Genomic DNA, 7,323 nt, shown 5'->3' on the forward strand with positions numbered 1-7,323 from the left:
CTTCTCAAAGTGTGGTCCGCGGACCACTGGTGGTCCGTGAGCGCCCCCTAGTGGTCCGTGAGTATATTGGTACAATTTCACATTTGAAATAAATAAATACATTTAAGTTTTCCGCACTCTCGCGGGAATATCTCCGCAATGGAGCGAGCTAAAGTTTCACTTTCGATTGCATGACATAGCCCAGCGCAACACCTTCATCCCACTTGCTGCCACTTGTTTGTACAATTTTCAGGCGATTTGTAATCTGTTCTAGAAAAACGATGTGAATTTGGATATCTGTGGAGTTAGGTGGTCCGCGAGTGTTTTTTTATTGGTTAAGTGACTCCTTGGTATGAAAAAGTTTGAGAAACACTGCAATAGAGGCTTAACATCACAACTAGAAACATCCAAACCCCGCGTTCAAGCCGTTGTTAGGAACTAAAAAAGTGAATTTCTAACAAACAAAACATTTATTTATTCATTATTGCATGTGATGTTTGATTTCCGAATTCTTTCTTAAAACCCTTCCCTCATTTCCACATTGCTAATTAAGTCATTAAGCGCAATCAAAAATGAAACAAAGACCGTTGTAGGACATGTTTAATCAATCATCTCAAGACACAACAGAGAGGAGAAACCTGAACTCGGACAAACACAGAATTCGGTGTCAATATATTTGCATTGGTTTTAAAGTGTGCCTTTTTTTCTTTATGATTAGCGAATTAGCCAATGAGTTTATCTTTGCAACATTCAACCTGCAATGAAATTAGAAAAGAAACACTCAATGGCCGATCCAGCACCGCCCTGATTCACATGGTCCTGCATGAGCTGGAAAGTCCCTCTGCAGGATTCCCATATCATTAAATGTAAACAAGGCGTCGTGGTTACAACACTTTCATTTGAAACCAACTTCCAATACAATCTGTTTCATGCTTCTTGTGGTCGGCCCAAAATACTTCCATCGGGAGAAACCTGTGCGACTTCAGAAACATTGTTGATATAGAAACTTAAAGGTTTCATAACCGTTAGTGTTTGTCAGTATGTCTGAATTGACTAGGCTAGCTGCGTTAGCTAGCTGCGTTAGCTAGCTAGCTCACAGCAGATCTGCAGTCACACCAGAAGGAGTCATGTGACCACATTGTTCAAATAAGACCATCAACATTTTAGGGAAGTTTCCAACAACGGAGACAGTTGTTCAGCTTTATCACCCTGAACGTCCCCAAGGTCCCAGCTGTGTGCGTCACTCTTTAGTGTCCCCTGGTCTCCCAGCTGTGTGCGTCACTCTTTAGTGTCCCCTGGTCTCCCAGCTGTGTGCGTCACTCTTTAGTGTCCCCTGGTCTCCCAGCTGTGTGCGTCACTCTTTAGTGTCCCCAAGGTCCCAGCTGTGCGCGTCACTCTTTAGTGTCCCCTGGTCTCCCAGCTGTGTGCGTCACTCTTTAGTGTCCCCTGGTCTCTCAGCTGTGTGCGTCACTCTTTAGTGTCCCCTGGTCTCCCAGCTGTGTGTGTCACTCTTTAGTGTCCCCTTGTCTCCAGCTGTGTGCGCATCACTCTTAAGTGTCCCCTGGTCTCCCAGCTGTGTGTGTCACTCTTTAGTGTCCCCTGGTCTCCAGCTGTGTGCGCATCACTCTTTAGTGTCCCCTGGTCTCCCAGCTGTGTGCGTCACTCTTTAGTGTCCCCTGGTCTCCCAGCTGTGTGCGTCACTCTTTAGTGTCCCCTGGTCTCCCAGCTGTGTGTGTCACTCTTTAGTGTCCCCTGGTCTCCCAGCTGTGTGCGTCACTCTTTAGTGTCCCCAAGGTCCCAGCTGTGTGCGTCACTCTTTAGTGTCCCCTGGTCTCCCAGCTGTGTGCGTCACTCTTTAGTGTCCCCTGGTCTCTCAGCTGTGTGCGTCACTCTTTAGTGTCCCCTGGTCTCCCAGCTGTGTGTGTCACTCTTTAGTGTCCCCTGGTCTCCAGCTGTGTGCGCATCACTCTTAAGTGTCCCCTGGTCTCCCAGCTGTGTGTGTCACTCTTTAGTGTCCCCTGGTCTTCAGCTGTGTGCGCATCACTCTTTAGTGTCCCCTGGTCTCCCAGCTGTGTGCGTCACTCTTTAGTGTCCCCTGGTCTCCCAGCTGTGTGCGTCACTCTTTAGTGTCCCCTGGTCTCCCAGCTGTGTGCGTCACTCTTTAGTGTCCCCTGGTCTCCAGCTGTGTGCGTCACTCTTTAGTGTCCCCTGGTCTCCCAGCTGTGTGTCTCACTCTTTAGTGTCCCCTGGTCTCCCAGCTGTGTGCATCTCTCTTTAGTGTCCCCTGGTCTCCCAGCTGTGTGCGTCACTCTTTAGTGTCCCCTGGTCTCCCAGCTGTGTGCGTCACTCTTTAGTGTCCCCTGGTCTCCCAGCTGTGTGCGTCACTCTTTAATGTCCCCTGGTCTCCAGCTGTGTGCGTCACTCTTTAATGTCCCCTGGTCTTGTGTTTGAGCTTCTTCTTCTTTGGTTCCTGCAGCTTTTAGTAAACGCTGCCATGTCTCCTCAAGTTGCTGAATATTCACAATGTTTTTGAACTGCAGCGTTTTTCTCCTGATGGAAGTGTTTTGTAACTTTGACTAATATCGTTATATTTTCAGACTTCTCGGCCAAGATTTCCTCAACATCTCGAAGTGTGAACCGGCGTTTTCGCAATGTGTGATCCTGTAGCTAGTAAAATCATTGTTCGACCATCTACACATTGTTATAAAATATTGGCGGAACACGTCAAGACCATTATAACCACAGGAAGCACGAAAAAGGTGAACAGATACCAGAACGCAGACGAACCCAAACCGCAGGATTCACCTCCTGAAGCCCATCGGACCGACACCGACCAGTCCGTCGGTCGGGATCCCAGTGCCATAAAAACGCCTTTTTAAAGGATTTGAAAAGATGGTTTGATCCACTTTTGTCTGGTAATGCAATGTTGTTCCTGAGATGATAAACAGATTGCTGAAAACTTCATAACAAAAGTTGGATGGATGTCTGATGAAGAAAAACAACATTACAGAACAGGAGAGGTCATCTTTTTGAAAACACATCGACAGGTCATGAGTGGTACTACAAGCTGCGGGACACCCTCGATGAATCAGACATGGACAAAAGCTCAACCTATTTCAAATATATCTTCTCAAAGTTGTTCTTGAGCCTTAAAAATAATAAATACGTTATATATGAGGCCAACAGGGCCTTGAAACTCTCAAAATGTTAAAGTTTGTCCACCTCTGACCTCTCACGGGACATCCATAAGCACAAAGACTGTGCAGTAATGTACATTTCTACATTAATTACCATTAAATATTAAATATAACTTCATTCCAACACATTTGTATACCCAAATTTCAATTATTTGTTTAATACGACAATTCTCATTAAAATGTCAAAATCAAAATGGCGCCTTGCTTTCTTTTAAAAGATAATATGATATCAACCCATTTCATTATCACTTTTAATATCTTTCTTTTGCCCAAACCACCTGCAGTGATGGCTTCATTGTTCGCAGATGCTTTTTACATTACTTAGTTGTAACCCGTCTGGAACGTTAGATTGGTGGGCTTCGTTTAGACGGCATTTCTCAGGATAAAGGTTGTTTAGACATGTTTTTGGAAAGGCATCAAAAGTCCAGCACACAGCCGTGGTGTTCACGCTGAAGGTCAGGCTGGAGGCAATAACAGGATACATATTGGAAATGTAACACGGCGAGGTGCATTCCCGTCGACCGTGGATCCCCATTACTTAAGAATGACATTTGTAATAACCATTACCATCTCAATAGTCTGCCTGTCATATTCGATCAGCACCTGGAAGACAAGCGAGGCCGTCGTGTTAATCTGCAACTGTATCCAGAAGTCTGTCCCTAGCTAAACCATTGCACTGGTGGCGGTGTTGATGATACATGCAGAGGTCGTGCTGTTCAGCCAAAGCTTTCTGAAATGCAGCTGAAAAGGTCCATCGTTGGCTCGAGAAGTCGAACGAATCTTGATGCATTCAGTACGTCCCAGTCCCTAAGGTATAAGTCAAACATGTGGCAGAGAACGCTTCCTAGGAGTGTAAAAGTGTCTGATCTAAGGGACAACTCCAAGAAAAAGGTTTTAGCCACCCTGAATCTGTAAAGGCCCTGTCACACTGTCCTGAAATTGACACCCGATGGACACACGATAAAGGAAATGTTCAAATTCGGCTCTGATCGTAGCAACATCGGGCCGTTCGTGAGGGCGTCTAAGCCATCGTACGACCGCCGGTGGAGTTTCTCAGGCTCCGGCAGCAACTTCGTGAGCGGCAACTTCGTAAGGCACTCGTGAGGGCATCTTGTCAAGTCGTGTCATCTTCGTGTTATCATCGGGGCATTCGCCCTCACTCTGATCGGGGCGAATGCCCGATGGCACCGATGATAACACGATGCCCTCACGATGGCCTTACGAAGGGCAACATGGACACACGAGTTCAACACGAAAATGAACCTTCGCAAGGTCCTTCGGCAATTTGTTGGCATGCCAAAGATTTTGCCTCCGCTCACGAAGTTGCTGCCGGAGCCTGAGAAACTCCGCCAGCGGTCATACGATGGCTTCGATGCCCTCACGAACGGCCCGATGTTGCTACGATCACAGCCGAATTTGAACATTTCCTTTATCGTGTGTCCATCGGGTTGTTTTATTGCACAACAAAATCATGTAAACATATTATGTAAATAACCCAATTTGTGTTCTGTGAAACTAAAGAGGATATCATATATTATTTTGAAGGACAGTTGACAGGAAATTGTTGTTGTTATGGAAACAACATTACGGAGAAAACGTAATATTGTCTACATATAAAGACGGAGAAAGTAAAGAACAAAGTCTGAAGATATCAGTGCAGTATCATAGTACTGTAACATCATTGTTTTTGTTACTTTCGTTGCAGTTGTATTTCTTAAATGTAATGTAAATGTTGCCTTCGTGTGGTTCGGGGCCATCTTCGTGCGAAATTCACAATTCCATATTCGTGTGTCCATCGGGTGTCAATTTCGAGACAGTGTGACAGGGCCTTAAAGGGCCGACAGGTCTGCGACAAACTAGGCGTTCCTTGGGCTGTTGTCCGACGATAGTCCCAGGGTTTGGTCGCGAAAGGTAAACCAGAAGTCTTTCTATCCCAGCCCCCAAGGATTCCCAGAGGGTCTCGTCCGACCTCCCCTCGGACACAGCCAGACCCACTGACACCGGAAACACGACATCTTTCAGACTTGCCATCTACGACGCTGTTGCACATTCTCAGATTTCTTGGTTGCAACTCACTGACGATGGACCACAGATGAGGTTTTGCTCTGACGTCAGTTTCCTGTTTGACAAAAGGTCCGCCAGCAGCTAACCAAGAGCGCGATTACCAACTGGCAGAATGAGAGTGGTGTGTGTTCGACCTTTGCCCTTTTAACGGTGAGTCGGCTGTCAACATTGGTTGTTGAGATAACCAAGCCGTCGGCAGAGTATCTCGAATATCTCGGCGACACAGAGAAGGATGGTGATCACGGTGAAGGTGTACATGGCACTGAGGAAGATGGTCTTCTCAAAGTGTTCGGGCACCATGCACTTGGTCACGTTGAAGGTCCTTTCCAGAGGAGCGGCATCGCACATGAACAGCGGGTGGACCTGGGGAGAGGAAGAGAAACAGGACTTGGTCAGACGTTCAAGTGTCGTGCGTCGTCAACTGTGTTAAATGTCAAGTTTCAGTTTTATTCACGTTCGTGTTTTACGTTTAGTTTCGTTCTGGGGTTTTATTTTGATAGTCTGTCTTCCTCACGTCATTATTGTCGCCACCTGGTGATGTCAGTATATGTATGTCCTTCCCTGTCTCCAGACTGTCTTGTGTTTCATGCCGAGCTCTCCAGCGTTTCGTAAATCATCGTCCAGGTATAGTTAAAGTCATAGTCGATGTGCATAGCAATAGAACGGTAAGATCAGGTAGTTATTAAGTATTGTTCTAGTTATCGATCGGTACGCTTCAGTGTAGATATGTATTGTATGTATTTTCTGGATCTTGTATCAACAACTCAAGTAAAGACTCTTTCGTGCTCCTGTGTCTGCGTCCGTGCTTTTGGGTCCACACTTTGTACGTCCATGACATAACGTCTCCCTGATTGATGAAGACGACACTGTGTGCGTTATATCGTCATTCTTCTGATTGAATGATACTGTAACTTGATCCTGAAGGCCCCGACACACCAGGCCGAAATGGGCCGTTTTCGTTAGTCGGACGAGGAAGCGTGCGCTGTCGCCCAAACTCAATTTGGTGTGTCCCGCACTGTCGGACGTGACACGCCTTATTTGGCCTTTCATGGCCGACGGACAAAGAAATCCCTCTGATTGGCTGTTCAGCTAGCGAATCAGTGCATGAGAAGCAAAACGGTTGCTTGAGAATGTCTTCCACACGCAACACTCCAATGGCCGATAGCTCCAGTACCGCACGAAACCTGTTTTCGATGGACGAGAGTGAAAATGGAACGCACATGTTGTTTGTTTATATCACGCAGTCTGTTCTTCTTCTCTGTTTTCCGGTTGTTGCCTGTTTTGAATGACGAACACACACTACCGCCGCCTGCTGGTAAGGAGAGTTATTGCCGCTCACGCATGCGCAGTTCGTACGTGCTCGGCTGAAGTCTTTGCAGTGTGTTCCAGTGCGACACATGGCCAAGACGCAGGAGAACGCGTTGACGCAACAGTCGGCGTCGGCATCGGCGAGTCCTCTGGTGAGTGCTTGGTGTGTCAGGGCCTTTACACATACTTAGCTTAGCCTAGCATACACAGGGAAGGACCAGCTCTATTGTGTTGGAATATTGGATATTGCGGGTAACCCAGGAATATCATCATGTCCCAGAAACAATCTTGAAATACTAAGAGCTTTTGTGAGCTGTGGCAAGGCACATTTATTTATATAGCACCTTTTTAAGAAAATGGCATTTAAAAACAGTGATTAAAAAGCAAAGATAATAAAATAAACATTAAAAAATACATGAATAAAAGTTACAGTGCCGTGTAAGATATGAATAGTTCAATTTAAAGCAAAAAGAAAAGTCTTCTTGCTGGGTTTGAAAGTAGTCAGAGTCGCAGTGGACCGGCAGGTTTCTGGGAGTTTGTTCCAGATGTTTGGAGCATGATAACATCCATCCAATAACCACGTTAAGGTCATGCTGTGGCATCTTCTTCTTGTTCATTGCTGATACAAGCAGACTCCAATGGTCCTAACTTGATTGGACCTTACCCAACCATTTATTTCTCTTTCTCACTGCATTGGTGCCATTATTGGAAGTTTGGCGCCATGAGGCCAAGACTCACTACTTCCTTACTTTCTCCAAAGGGCCCTTCAGAGTTC

This window comes from Pseudochaenichthys georgianus, unplaced genomic scaffold (assembly GCF_902827115.2).
Source record: "Pseudochaenichthys georgianus unplaced genomic scaffold, fPseGeo1.2 scaffold_455_arrow_ctg1, whole genome shotgun sequence".
NCBI lineage: Eukaryota > Metazoa > Chordata > Actinopteri > Perciformes > Channichthyidae > Pseudochaenichthys > Pseudochaenichthys georgianus.